At 45.1% G+C, this 15430-nt stretch overlaps 1 protein-coding gene across 19 annotated transcripts in view; it reads right to left on the bottom strand.

The window, feature by feature from the left end:
* Positions 1–15430, bottom strand: part of IGF2BP3 (insulin like growth factor 2 mRNA binding protein 3) — a 106613-nt gene that overhangs the window by 75854 nt on the left and 15329 nt on the right. The gene's annotated exons all lie outside the window — the stretch shown is intronic.

The raw sequence follows: 15430 nt of genomic DNA, 5'->3' as shown, positions 1-15430 counted from the left end.
TGTAACTGAAGGCAAAACCTCACTCTCACTTTTGTTTTTTTTTTCCTTTTTTTTTCCTTGGGGATCTGATATTGATCTTGGTTGGAAAAAAGTTTTTTTTTTCTCTTTTCCAGTAAATTTTGTCTGCGTGGAAAAATGGCACTGAGACTTATAAAGCTAGACAAACAGGCAGTGGGGGGGGGGATTCCCCCATTAATAAATTACATCAACAAGTTTTAACTCTCCAGTCTCAGAAACCTGACTTTAATATAATAGAATTTCTTCTTGAGGAGATTGTAAGAAGGGATGAGATTGTGAATCAGCAACTTGAAAAATTTAAGTTGGAAATCAAAGAAATTGGTGAATTGGTGAAATCTAAGTTTGGCTTTTTGGATCGAAAGATTTTAAAAACAGCTAATGGCTTAGCAGACTTTGTGATTCAGTTGGAAGCAAATACTAAATTATTAGAGTCTAAAATGAAAGAAACTGAGGAGAATTTGGATGACAAGATCCCAAAAATTAAAAAGGATTTGGCAAACACTCAGGATAATAGTTCAGAAGACAAACTTAAGGAGGCTGACCAAAAGACTGGTAATGAAGAAAATGTTCAACAGAGGATTGAAAGAGAAGTTTTAATGATCCAACACAATTTTACAGAATATGCAATTAGACTGAGAGGTCTGCAGGAAAATGACAGAGATGATTTAAGGAAGATATCTTCTGAAATTCTGGCTGGGATTTTAAAGGTTCAACCTGATGAAGTGTTTTGCAGGATTGACAGAATTTATAGAATAAACTCCAGGTTGGCAAAACAAAGGCAATTGCCTAGAGATGTGGTGATTTATTTTATAGACAAAGAAATTAGAAATAATATTGTGCAGAATTCTTATGATTCTACTTTGCAATTTCGTGGAAGAAAGATTTGGATTTTTAAGGAACTCCCGCCCAAGATGTTAATGGAGAGGAAGAAATTTGGTTTTCTAGTGAATGAGTTAAAAAAAAGGAATATTCTATTTAGGTGGGACGTCCCAGTTGGTTTAATATTGAGACACTAAGGAGTAAGATACCAACTGAATACTGTCGAAAAAGCGGAAGAATTTTATCAAAAAATTTTAAAAATAAATTTAACATCTTTAGGCATAACACAGGACAAGCAAAAGGAGTTGGAAATAAAGGGAAAACATCAAATTACAGAGGCTGTGGTAGATAAATTGTCTTCGGACTCCTTGGATACCCCAGCTGGACTGTCTATAAATTTGAGAGCAGTGTCATCTGATTCTAATGTGATGAATTATCAAGTTACAGACAAGTGCGTAAATCAACCAGTTGATATACAAGTGATGGAAAAGACATATGAGATAATAAAACAAAACCAACAAGATCAATTTACAAAGCAGAATGACAACCGATCAGCTGATACACAACTTGTAGGAAGGAAATCTGGATGGAAATGCAACCCGAAAAAGAAAAAGAAAAGAAACAGATCTCATAGAAATAGTAGTTTCTAAACCAAGCAACAGTGAAGCCAGGGATTTTAAAAAATAAATGAATATGTGAAAAGATATTGGAGGCGAATTATCGTTTAATACTATCTTGAGGAAAGTGGCAGATCTCTGCAATGCCGTGATTTTGGGATGTGGAAAGAGCCTTACATTGTTGGATTTGAACTATCTATTTTGGATTTCTTTTACCGATAAATATATTATAACTATTTTGAGTTACAAGGCAAGAGAGTCATGCTGGGGCATGCAGAAGAACTGGCTGTTACCCACTAAGATGATGGGAATTTATAATCCTGATGAAAACCACAATTACAACTATATGGAATATAATTATAATGTCACTCGGGTGGTTGTTTTTACTTTTATATATACATGAGGATATTCATTATTGATGGGGGCAGAAGATGACTGAAGATTTTGAATAAACTGTTGCACCAGGATGCTATGTTACCCTATTATGGATGATGGATTTAACAATCTAGTGGAAAGACATCAAAGAAGATACTAAATGAATTATAAATTTAAAGTTATTGTCTTTTCTTTTTTTATAAAATGGAATGTATATATAGACATATGTATATTTTAGCAGAGTGGGCAGTGGATTATATTTAGAATTATTTAGAATTGTAGTGTATGGTAATCTTGCAGGAAACTGGGTTGAAATAGGCTAGTTTAGTGATTGATTAGTTTAAGAAAAAGGATTTTTAAGTCATATATTTTGGGGAGTGGAAGAATTGGATAGAACTGAATAAATGTTAAATTTGGAGAAGGCTGCTTTGAAATGTTATATTAATATATATAAAAGATTAAAGGTTATGTTGTTGTAATAATAATAATATTTTATAAGTTTGGGGGAGGAGAAAAAGGGTAGATTATTGCGAAAAGCGGAGAAAAGCGGAGTTATAAAATATTATGCTAAGGGTCAGTACTTTGAGGAGTGAGTAAGGGCATGGTAAAATATTATGTAATTAATTATGAATTAGTTTATTGTTGTGAAGAAGAAGTCACAGGGGGGGATGGGTGGTGAGGGGGGGTAGGGAAGAAGGGGGGAAAAGGGGGAAAACTTGTATTTGAAAACTTTTTCAAGGGTCAGCGTGGGCGATTAGAGCTGCCTCTACGGCATCCTTCTTCAACTGCACCACTTTGTTATAGTTGCGCCAATTGCAGGCAAAGTTGCCGCCTGAGGATGTTCAGGTCAAGCAGGACCTTAATAAGGTCGTGGCGGCGGTCCAATTTTTTGCTGATTCAACCCTTAACGCCACATGTTTTGCCGCCAAATCCTTGGCTTCCACTGTCGCTGCCCGTCTTTTGGTCTGGCTCCGCCATTGGCAGGCGGATGCCAGGCATAAGTGGCGCCTAGCTTCCATTCCCTTTGGGGGGTCATGTCTGTTTGGGGACGCATTAGAGCCCTTCCTGATCGAGACTAGGGACAAGAAGGTGTTGGCGGCGGTGTATCGCAGAGGGGAATCACGTTTCTCGCCCTATGCTTCACGGCCCCAGTCTCGAGGTGCTGACGGTGGGGGACCTTCTACTTCTTTTTTACCTTTGCCTTGGCCGTACAATAATTCTGGCAGGCAACGAGGCTCCCAGGATAGGGCGCCCCTAGGCAAAACCTTTGTGTCCAAATGGCCCTTTCGAGGGGGAAGAGGTCGGTCCTACCAGCACAGTCGCTGATTGCATCTCGGACCCTCCAATAGGCAGCAGATTGCCCCTCTTCACCGCCGTTTGGGAGAAGTCCACTTCTGACAGATGGGTCCTGGCCACCTTATGATCAGGGATGGCCATTGAATTTCTCTCCCCCCCCCCGAGTACCTTTGTCTGCTGTCCGCTTTCTCGTAATTTCGAAAAAAGAGCTCTTATGCGGTTCAGCATCTCCTTGCGATCAGGGCTATCCAACTTGTGCCTCCCGATCAAAAGGGGATGGGATTTTATTCCCGGGTTTTTCTCATGCCTAAGTCCTCGGGGGGGTGGAGACCCATTCTGGACCTAAAATGTCTAAATCGCTATGTGGTATACCGTAAATTTAAGATGCAATCACTAAGATCTATACTTGACAGTGTTTGGAGGGGTGATCTCCTCTCCTCTATAGACCTTACGGAGGCCTATTTATATATCCCTATCCTCCCTTCCCATAGGCGGTATTTGAGGTTTTGTTATGGGGGAGTCCATTATCAATACAGGCTCTTGCCCTTTGGACTCTCTTCCGCCCCCCGTACCTTTACAAAAGTGTTGGCAGCTCTGGCTGCCTCCCTCAGGGTTCATTCAGTTAGACTCCTGTGCTACCTAGATGATATTCTTGTTTTGTCCTCTTCCCCTCAACAAGCTGCCCGGGATGTTCAGCTCACTCTGGAGACTTTGGCTTCCCATGGGTTTTCCATCAATTTGGAGAAGAGCCACCTGGTTCCTTCTACCTCCCTGATCCATTTAGGGGCCCTGATCGATTCAGTTCAGGGTAAAATATTTCTGTCTCCAGAGGGGCAAGATAGTTTGTGGGAGTTGGTATCCAGGATTGAAGGTTGTCGGGCAGTCTCCCCATATGTCCTTTCTCAACTTCTGGGAAAGATGGTATCAGCTATAGCCATTGTTCCCTGGGCACAGCTCCACACCCGGGAGCTTCAATGGTTTTTCTTACCTTTGCAGAAGGCGGGCAGAGGTACGTCACCCAGGCCGGTTCCTGTTCCCTCCTTGGTTCACAGATCCCTCAGGTGGTGGAGTTCCCCTACTCTGTCGGCGGGCTGTCTCTTTCTCGAGCCCCAGCAGGTGATGGTCACCTCGGATGCCAGGCTTCGAGGCTGGGTAGCCCATTTCAACGGTCAGCTGGCTTAGGGGACGTGGACCAAGTTGGAGTCTCGTCGTCCAATCAATTGGTTGGAGTTGCAGGCAGTTTTTATCACGCTGAGCGTTTTGTCACCTTGTTTCTGGAGCCCATGTACTAGTACTCACAGACGTCATTGCCAAAGCGCACCTGAACAGGTTAGGGGGCACCAGGTTGAAGTCCCTGTTGACTGTGGCCATGAAGTTGGTGATCTGGGCAGAACGCCACCTCAGCTCCCTTCGGGCAGAGCACATATGTTTATGTTTGTTTGTTTTATGTTTTATTAAATTTATCCAGGGTCGCCAATACTCAAGCCGATTGGTTAAGCAGACAATGAGTGGACAATGCGGAATGTCGTCTCCATCCTCGGATCTTCCAACGCCTGGTCTTCGGTTCGGTGCTCCGGTTCTCAATCTTTTTGTAACGCACTCGAATGCCCAGCTGCCCCGCTTCTTTGCCCGCTTCCCAGAGCCTCCGGCAGAGGCCACCGATGCCCTCCGGCCTTTCCTCCGACCTCCCTTCTTCCCAGTGCCATCCACAAGATCCTTTGCAAACGTGCAGAGGTGGTCCTCTTGGCTCCTCATTGGCCCCGGAGGGCTTGGTTTGTGGACTTGGTCTCCCCCTTGGTCGCTTCCTCCTGGCGCATTCCTCTCGACGTGGACGCTCTGACGCAGGGTGCCTTGAGCCATCCGGACCTTCCTTGGCTCAGTCTGACCACTTGGCAGTTGAGCGGCACTCTTTGAGGGGAGCAAACATTCCCGGGGACGTTATTCGAACAATCCAGGCATCACATCACCTTTCAACGGACCGTATTTACTCTGCTACCTGGTGGGCCTTCTCCTCATGGTGTGACCAAAACGGTATACCCGTTCTCCAGGCCTCCATTGTGAACATCCTGGTTTTCCTGCAGAAGGGTCTCTCCGAAGGCCTTTCGCCTAATACCTTGCGTCGCCAGGTGGCTGCTATTTCGTCTGTACTTACCTGCGGCTCTCTATGGTCTCTGGCACAACATCCTCTAATTCGTCATTTCCTCCGGGGCGCAACGAACCTATCTCCTCCGGTTCTGCACCGTTACCCTACTTGGGATCTCCCGTTGGTTTTGGAATCACTTATGGGTCCTCCGTATGAGCCCCTGCGGACGGCATCTCTCCGGTTGGTGTCTTGTAAGGTCTCCTTCTTGGTGGCCATAACGTCTGCTCGTTGCATTTCGGAGATTGCTGCTCTGTCCTCCCGTGCTGATCTCTGCATGTTCCACGCGGATCGCGTGGTCCTTCACTTGGACACTACGTTCGTACCGAAGGTCAACTCCGTTTTTCATCGCTCACAAGAGCTTATACTCCCAAACTTCTGTCCACGACCTTCTCATCCTTGTGAACACCTTTGGCACACCTTGGACGTCCGGCGGGCACTACGGATCTATCTTAAGAGGACTGCTGCCATCCGATGATCAGAAGCGCTGTTTATCTCTTTCTTACCCGTTTCCTTGGGTCACAAGGTTTCGTCTTCTATCATCGGCCACTGGATCCGGCAGACTATCACTTTGGCTTACGACTTCCATTCTCTTCCGCGGCCCTCCCATCTGACTGCACACTCCACCCGCAGTGCGTCTACATCGGCGGCCTGGGCTACTCAGGCTCCGTTACTGGAGATCTGTCGAGCGGCTATGTGGACTTCGCCAGCGCCATTTATATGTCACTATAAACTGGACACATTTGCATCAGTGGAGGCTGCGTTTGGACGGCAGGTGTTACAGCGGGTTGTTTCCAGGGAAAAGGTCTCGGACCAGCCTGGTCCCCCCCAGGTCTCGGGACAGTGAACTTGGGTATGTCCCATACTGGCTGCTGTCTCCACTCTCAATGGAGAAAGGGCGTTGGTCCTACCTGAGACGCACCTTCCCGTTGAGTGGAGACAGCAGCTAGGCCCTCCTTGTACCAGTCTGGTCTCTCTATTTCTCTGTTTCCCGCTTGTCTGCTGTTGATTGCCTTTCTCTCTTCTCCCACACACCGAGTCTGTCTCTCTCAGTTCTTCGCCAAAAGCTGTCCGGCAACAAGGACGGGACTTAACATTATTGACAGACTCAGTCCTTCAGGCTGATTGGGCGAGTACTACTCATACTGGCTGCTGTCTCCACTCAACGAGAAGATGCGTCTCAGGTAGGACCAACGCCCCTTCTCGCTGGGTAAGGGACAGGCTGCTCCCACAGCCTGCCCCCACCCTCTCTCTCCAAAGTTCCTCACGTCAGAGGCAGAGTGGGAACCCTGCTCACCCACTGGAAGCACAGCCATGGCTGCTGTTTCTGCCTCTTCTCTAACCATTCGGAGCTCTGCGGAATAGCGCTGCGGCTTGCTTGAGGTACCTTGCAGTTTGGACTTTTCCCCACCTTCCTCCATCTTTTCCTCGAGGAGGAGCCTCGCAGCATAACAGAGACTAAGGAGGGGCGGGATAGTAGCTGCACGGATCCTCCGGAGACCTGTGTGTCCCTTGTGCTGCAATGATGAAGCACTTTGCCAAGAAGAGTAGCATCTCAGGCTGCTCCTGGAGCAGCCAGGAGGAGAAGCTGCCAGCAGGGTGGCGACTAGCCCCAGGAGAGCGCAGCTCCTCACTCATGGAGATCTACAGGTGGGGAACTGGTTGCGGTAAGAGGTGAGCTGGCCAGAAAGTGGTCATGTTCCCTGGCAGGAGAGAGTTGCACAAACCTTTGCTGGCGTGAATGTGCAACCCTCTCCTGCCAGGGAGCATAACCACTTCCTGGCTCGCGCACCTCTTATCACTTTCCACGGCTACTTCCCCACCGGTGGATCTCCATGAGTGAGGAGCTATACTCTCCTCCGGTCCTCCTGGGGCAGGTCACCTCCCTTCTGGTGGCTTCTCCTTCTCCTGGCTGGTCCAGGAGAAGCCTGTCTCTTACCCGGCGAGAACGGCCTGCCAAGACAGTCTGCCCCGGCCCTCTCTGCCCCACCAGCTGCTCCTGGTGCTGCCAGAAAAGCAGCAGCACAAGAACCGTTCTTGCTGGAGGCAAGAGGGTGGCAGCGGCAGGAGCAGCAGGCCAGGGCTTCCCTCCCTCCCCCCAAAGGCCTGGGGCTATGCCAGAAGTCTGCTCAGATGGGGAGACAGGGAAGCCCCAGACCACCTATCCTTGCCACCACCGCCCCTTCACCCCCGGCAGCAGCGGTTCTTGCACAGCCGCTTCCCTGGCAGTTGCAGGAGCATCTGGCGGGGGAGAGAGGATGGTGGCTGGCTGTGGCAGCAGGCCGTTCGTGCCAGCTAACAGGCAGCAGAGGTTCCTCCTCCTGCCAGCCTTGAGCTCTGGGCAGCATCCAGCCAGCCATACCTGGCCTCCCCCTGAGGCAGCCAGGAGTGGATCCCAGGCAGCACAACTCTGGGGACTTTCCTCATGGTGGTGGTGACGAGGCAGGCAGGCAGCCAGATGCAGGGGAGCGACTGGTGGGCAGCACTCCTGGCTTGCAAAGGGTGGAGTCCCAGGGCTACATGTGGGCATTGAGGTCATGGTCAGTGCGCATGTGCGCTAAGACATTAAGGCCAGCTGATCATCGCACATGCATGCACATCAGTAACCAGCAGACTAGCTGGCTGGTGCGCATGCATGCCCTGGAAACCCGGAAGAGGAATGGGCGACGCCATGTGTGCCGGGTGACATGGCTCTGTGTGCCACTTCTGGCATGCGTGTCATAGGTTCGCCAACACAGACCTATAGAATCCACAGGACCCATTTACAATAAGAAGAAAAACTGATCTATTATCTATTTAGTAATTATTATGATTCATAACCAAATATGTTAATACAGGATATTCAGCATGTTTTTATTCTTTGGTTTATTTGATCCTTAAAAACAAACACATTATCCTAGCTCCAATTTCAGGAACAAAGGATTGATTTTCTGAAAAGTACCATGTTTCCTAGAAAATAAGACCCTGTCTTATATTTTTTTGAACCCCGAAATAAGTGCTTGGCCTTATTTTCAGGGAGATCTTATTATTTTGGGGTGCATGGAGGAAACCAGAGGAAATGCCGGGGACCAGCTGCGCATGCATTTAAATATTATCGGGGAGGGCTTATTTGGGGGGGGCTTATTTTGGTGAATGCGCTCAAAAGCCCGATTGGGCTTATTATCAGGGGATGTCTTATTTTAGGGGAAACAGGGTACATGTAAGTTTTATCCTCCAAAATGTTTAGTGTATCATTATGCAGGATATACAGGCTGTTTCAGCAAATAGTTTGCATACCCAAGCCTGTAAGAGTTGTAATCATTAAAACATGAGTGCTAAGTTTTCAGTATGGTTTTATATTACAGAATCTTTAGGAATATCAGTAGAAAATGCCCAAATGACAGTCCAAATTACTGTGGGGAGTGAAAAAACACATGGCTACATTTGTTTCAAGCAAGGATTATCCTGCACATTATATTTAAGGTAACTGAAAATGACATTAGTACAAATTACTAACTTCATTTCCCAAGGATCATCTTCAACCATCTTTCTCTCTAGGCCTAATGTTATCTTTACAAAACACTTATCATGATTCTAATCAATGCAATCCCTGAATATGATAAGAAAAATACAATACTAATAAAATATCAACATAAAAGGAACAGTTGTAATGAACAGTCCCAAATAGAAAAATTGTACCCATTTTCTGATCTGGAAGTGCTTTTCCAATCATAAAATCTGTAATTTGGAGCACTAGAAAAGAACATTATTAATTCTCTTTCCTTATTGTAAGATGAGTAACTTTTAATTTCATCTTTGTCCACAGCTCTGTGAATCAATGAGAAAACAGTGCTAAAAAAAAGTCAGAAAATAACCCAAATCCATAGCAATATACAAACTACACATCCAAGATGACTAGAACACAACTGATATCTAGTAAGAGAACTATAATTTGGCGATAAAGTATATAAAAAGTACAAAGGAGAAGGCTTTCATATTCCTCCTTGCAATTCTCTCTTCTGATATTTATATTTATTAGATTTATATGGGTGCCTATCTCATTAAAGGGACTGAGCATAGTACAATAATCTAATGAAGCAACATACATAAAAACAATCAAATAAATATATAAAAATGAGGACTAAAAATGTTACTTGATTAAAATATCTAAACCCAAGGTATGGAGAAAGAGAACGTATCTATCTCAGTAGTGTAACCATCTGACCATATCCCTGGTTTCCCCCACCCCAAACCTGATGACCTAAGGAACTAGAGAACAAAATGGATGGAGTTAACCAAACCTTCAAGGAGAGAATGTTACACAAGTCGGCAACCATGGCAAAAATTGTCTCTTCAAATCACCAAATTTAAGTCCCTGGCAAAAGGTAATTGCAGCATGCCATCTCTGTTTGATCTAATGGGACAGGCTCATATAATCAGGCACAGGCAGTCCCTCAGATCATAAAAGGCTTTAATAGTTAAAACCAGCAATTTGAATTCGGCCTGAAAACAAACTGGCAATCAAAGCCAGTTTGACATGGGATGTTCTAGATCAGGGGTTGGTAATCTTAAGCACTCAAAGAGCCATTTGGACCTGTTCCCCACAGAAAAGAAAACACCGGGAGCCACAAAACCTGGGTGGGCATGGCCAACTCGATGTCACTCACTGCCACCAGTCACATGACACCTCCCTAGCCACACCTATCCAGCTGGTCATTAGGGCAAAGAACCAGTTGTTAAAAAAGACCGGGAACCACAAAACCCTTTTGACATCTCTCTCCCTCCCTCCCTCCTCCCCACCACTTTCTCTGTATCTCTCTATGTCTCTCTCTCTCTCTGTATCTCTCTGTCTCCGCTCCAGCCACTTCTCCATCACCCGCCATTGCCCTTACCTTCTCAGGCCAGGTGAGGAGTGACTGGGAGGGGAGGGCGAGGGACAGGGCCAGCCAATGGTGGGATCACCCGACAGGGAGCCACAGCAGAGGGCCCAAAGAGCTGCATACGGCTCCGGAGCCACAGGTTGCTGACATCTGTTCTAGATCTAAAAGCACACATAATTGCCCAAACCACAGCATTCTGCATCAGTTGAAGCTTCTAAATATCTTCAAGGGCAGCCCTGTGTAGAAAGTATTACAGTAATCCAATATGGAGCTATCTAGGGCATGTATCATTGTGGGCAAAGTCTCCTGATCCAGGGACAGTCTTCCCAGCTGCAACTGCCACTTGTTCTTCAAGCAGAGTCATGAGACCGAGAAGATTCCAGAATGTTCACTGGGACATTGCAACCTGATCGAAAACCAAAGGTAACATAATCCTGGAATCACTCAACCTACAAACCCAGAGCCACTCTGTCAGAGTTCAGCTGAAACCTGATGTTTCCCATCCAATCCCTAACAGTCTCCAAGCAATAGTTTAACACAGAGGTCTTCAAACTTGGCAGCTTTAAGACTTGTGGACTTCAACTCCTAGAATTCTCCAGCCAGCTATGCTTGAAGTCCACAAATCTTAAAGCTGCCAAGTTTGAAGACCTCTAGTAACACATTCATGGCATTACTTAATTCACCAGGGCAGCGACTTAAAGTAGGATATCATCAGGATACTGACACCTCATGTAGATGTTAAAAAGGAGAAAGCACTGAACCCTGCAGCAGCCCACATAACAGGGGTCGAGGATGGAATCTTTCCTCCTTGATTAACACAGATTGGAATCAATCCTGGAAAAAGGGGATGAATCATACTGTGCTATCTGCCCCCAATATTCTGAGCGTATCCAAAAGGAGACCATGGTCAAGTAGGACCATGTAAGAGGTTCTATGAGTCCTCTTTATCCAAAGGACTGAAGTGTTTTTGAAGTCTAAAACAGGCAGGTAGCATTCAGAAATAGCTCAGACATATGCCTCCTTAAACTATAAAAGGAGGTTCAGGAAGTACAGCATAATCAAACTTACAAGATTCTGCTATAATAGCTAATAGCTAAAACCAAATGTAGTTTTAGCCTTCTAATGGAATTGATTTCCTGGTCTGATCCATGTAATGGGGCTGAAAATTTAGTATTGCCATTTTCAACTTTTACATGGGGACATGCTTCTTCTAACAGATGATTCAAAGTTGCTGTTTTTGATACAATTGTAAATGAGTAGTCTTGCTTTTGGTTTGTGAAGCAGTAACATCATCACTTTGGTCTTGCTGTCACTTTTATAATGGCCAGGCTACCAAAGTATTGTGCTGGTTAACAAATTTAAGACTACAGGAGCTGCAACAAAACAATTTTAAACTAGAGCTTATTTCCTGAATTTTACAGTAGGAAGTGATTGATTCTATCCCCTGGAAGACTAGAGCAGTTCCGGTGAGTAGAACCAATCACTAGAGTGAATTTTAGTGAATTACAAGATGACATAGGAACTAGAGTACTATAATATTTAATATATTTTTTTGTATAGGTAGGAACAACTTTAATGTTAATGGGAATGAGCACCATCTTGCAGAATTCTGATTTTAAAATAATTTATTTCATTTACAAGGACAGGGAAAGTATTTTGGAATGAATTGTGAAAAATAAAAGAAAAAAACTATTTGTTTTACTCAGTGAATTAACAAAAGACAAAGCATCTATTGCTATATTGTGAATAATGTTTTTGGCATCTAATATATTTGATTGAAGGGACATATATAAAAATCTAAATAAACTTTTTAAACTTAATATGAAGTAAATTTTAAAAAACAGTGTCTTTCCTATCTATGTATTTTATTTCTGCTAATGTATTTAAGATTAATATAGTATGCAGCAAACTATTTAAAGCATTAACAATTTAAGCTGATTGAAAATATTCTACTTAATATATTAAAATGACTTGAATCCTCCACAGTTTGACACATGAGTAAAGCCTCATACTGAATTAAGCAAAAGGGAATAAAACGCTGAGAAAATTCAACATTCTAATTTTATTTTAATTTTTCAGATGAGAAAATAAGAGATATATTTACCAGCAGTTTGTCATTCAAATCTTCATACAAAACCCTTCAATACTTAAGACAGTATCAATTGAAATGGCAAACTGAGAACACATTTTCATTGCTATGTTGTAATTAATTCCATCACGACAAAACAATACTTATTTTAAAGTTATTTGGGAAGTTTCAACATTATTTATATACAGTTCCAGTTTGTGCAGGTAGTTCTTGATTTAAAGTTCAGCGCCAGTTTTAAGTTATGATGGAACCCTTCAAAAATACTTTAACTCGATTCCAGTTTGGGGCAAAAGCAGCTCAGCAAACAATGGGTTTGCTTAATGATCACATATTCACTTAACAACCACCACAAAAAAGGTTGTAAAAGCCTCTTTATGACCATCATGGCATGGGAAGGCTCCATTGTGCTCATAAGTCAAGGAGTGCCTATACTGCATTTCACGTAGGAATAAAGAAAAACCAATTTTGATAACTAAAACCAAAAAGGCTTGCAGCTATTCTTCAAGCACACGTCAGATAAATTATTATTTTGAAAAACTACTTGATAATTTATTTTTGAGACAAATTCACACCTTTATCCCAAAAGCAGCTGTAATGGAATATAAGCACGTGAGTTGATTTAAACCCACCAAGTCCCTATGCTAAGCACTAAGTCTCTGTGCTAATTTAAAACATTTAGATCCTCTTCCAATCTATATAAATAAAAATGTAAATGTCCGTTTGTACATAACCGCACATCTCCGAAAATTCTTCACCAACTGCTTTCAAATTTTAACACAATGTTGCATTCGACTACGGGCATGTTTATAGATACCTATATTATATACATGTCACACCTGTGACAGGTAAAAACATGAAAAACATTGGAAAACATTGAAAGACATTGACAAACATTGAAAAACAGCGCCATCTGCTGGACATAAAACCAACATGGCAGCCTCCCAGCCCTGATTACGCTCAACAGATTTCTGCTCCTTATATTTAAACTCTCCATATTGCTTCCAAGAAACTGTGCATTTGGAAGGTAGAGATGCCCGAGGACCATATCCTGCCACCAGGCTCAGCAGGTAAGCAGCCGGCTCCCTGTCGGGAAACCCTCGCAGCCGGTGCTTCTAGGGCTGGGCGGGACCCGCCCAAGCCTGGTTCTGACTTCCCCCTCCCCCAGCCACCCTGCAAACTAGCCTCGCCCACCGCTGCTGCCCATCCCCCTTGCCAGCCACTCAGGGCTCCCTCCAAAGAACACCTGGCAACGAGGCTGCCTGGGTCCGCTGAGCGGGAACCCTCCGTCCCTCGCCTGGCCCGAATCGCGCCTGGCCAAGTGCTACCACCGGCCCCAAGGTCAGAAAGACCAGTTGCTAACCGGCGCTATGCGAATCTGGTCGGTGAGTGGGAGATGGAGCCGCCTTTGATTCCCAGGTGGGCACTCTGGCAGTTCACAGAGCTTACACCAAAATTTCAGCCTCTGGCAGAAAAGGGGCTCTGGGGAGGCTTTGGGGGGCGGAAATGGCCTGGGGGGAGAATGGCCGGCCCTCCTTCGTTTCGCCTGGAAGAGTGGGGGATTTAATCATTCCCCTGCCCTTGGCAGGCGGCGGGGGAGAACTGCACAGCAGGGGTCCAGTGGGGTGTGCATGGCTCCTGGCTTTGCCGCTTTCTTCCTTCGGGCCGGAAGCCCCAAACCAAATCCCTGCTGCACCCCCTCCCTCCCTTCCCTTCCCTTCCCTTCCCTGCTATGCATCTCCCCGTCAAGCCTCCAGAGAACATCTGTGTAGGGAGGACTTAGGGAGCCCCCGAGTTTCTGCTGTGGTGCGGAGAGCTGTGAAGTCCTGGCCTGAAAAGCTAAGGGAGATGGTGGGGGATGCAGAAGAGGCCAGGCCAGAGACAGAGATAAACAGAGAGAGAGGGAGAGAGAGACATACAGAAATACAGAGAGACGGGGGGGGGGGAGAGACACATACAGAGATACAGAGAGAGAGGGTGGGAGAGAGAGACATAGAGAGATACAGAGGGGGAGAGAGAGACATAGAGAGATACAGAGGGGGAGAGAGAGACATAGAGAGATACAGAGGGGGAGAGAGAGACATAGAGACATACAGAGAGGAGAGAGAGACACAGAGAAATACAGAGGGGGGGAGAGAGACATAGAGAGATACAGGGGGGAGAAAGAGACAGAGAGATATAGAGGGAGGGGGGAGAGAGAGAGACGGAGAGATAGAGAGAGAGAGGGAGAGAGGGACACATAGAGAGATACAGAGGGGGGAGAGAGAGACATAGAGAGATACAGTGAGGGGGGGGGAGAGAGACACAGAAATACAGAGGGGGGAGAGAGAGACAGAGAGATACAGGGGGAAGAGAGAGACAGAGATATAGAGGGAGGGGGGAGAGAGAGAGACAGAGATACAGAGAGAGGGGGAGAGAGACACAGATAGATACAGAGGGGGGAGAGAGAGATACAGACAGGGGAGAGAGAGAGACAGAGAGATATGAAGAGAGAGGTGGGGACAGAGAGGGAGGATTTTGTGGTTCCCATTGGTTTTTAGCAACTGGTTCTCTGCCCTAATCACCAGCTGGGTAGGCGTGGCTAGGGGGCTGTCATGTGACTGATGAAAATGAGTGACATCGAGTTTGCCACGCCCACTAAATGTTCATGGAGAGTTTGGAACTTCAGCCTCGCTCTTTTAGCCCAGCGGAAGCACCAGACTGGGCCACAGCAACGCGTGGCCGGGTACAGCTAGTATACTAATAATTAGTATATCAATATTTTTAATCCAAAATGTTTCAGTTTAATTATTTTGCTGAATTTTATCATTGTTTAATACATTCTAAATTATCAAGGTTGTCCTAAATTTTATTCTATAACATCACAGTCAACATAAAGTTTTAAATTTCATTGATGAAAAAAGAACAGACATATAAAGACCGGTATAAAACATGGAAAATTAGGGGAGACTCCAGCTTTTTTTCCAGCTGTTTGTATCTCCCAATAGGGATCTAAACACAAATTGAGTTTACCGGTACTTGTTTATAAATCAATGGGACTTGACTTGGATTCTGTTCTGTTCTGTTCTTCTGTTCTATTAGAGAGGAGAGGAGAGGAGAGGAGAGAGAGGAGAGGAGAGGAGAGGAGAGAACAACAGAGTTGGAAGGAATCTTATCTTCTAGTCCAATCCCCTGTTCAGGCAAGAAACCCTGTTCTGTTCTGTTCTAAAATAGAACAGAA

The sequence above is a fragment of the Pantherophis guttatus genome, chromosome 4 (genome assembly GCF_059756535.1).
Source record: "Pantherophis guttatus breed Tessera chromosome 4, ASM5975653v1, whole genome shotgun sequence".
NCBI lineage: Eukaryota > Metazoa > Chordata > Lepidosauria > Squamata > Colubridae > Pantherophis > Pantherophis guttatus.
Note: the sequence above shows the minus strand (reverse complement) of the source record. Positions and strands in the feature narration are given on the sequence as shown.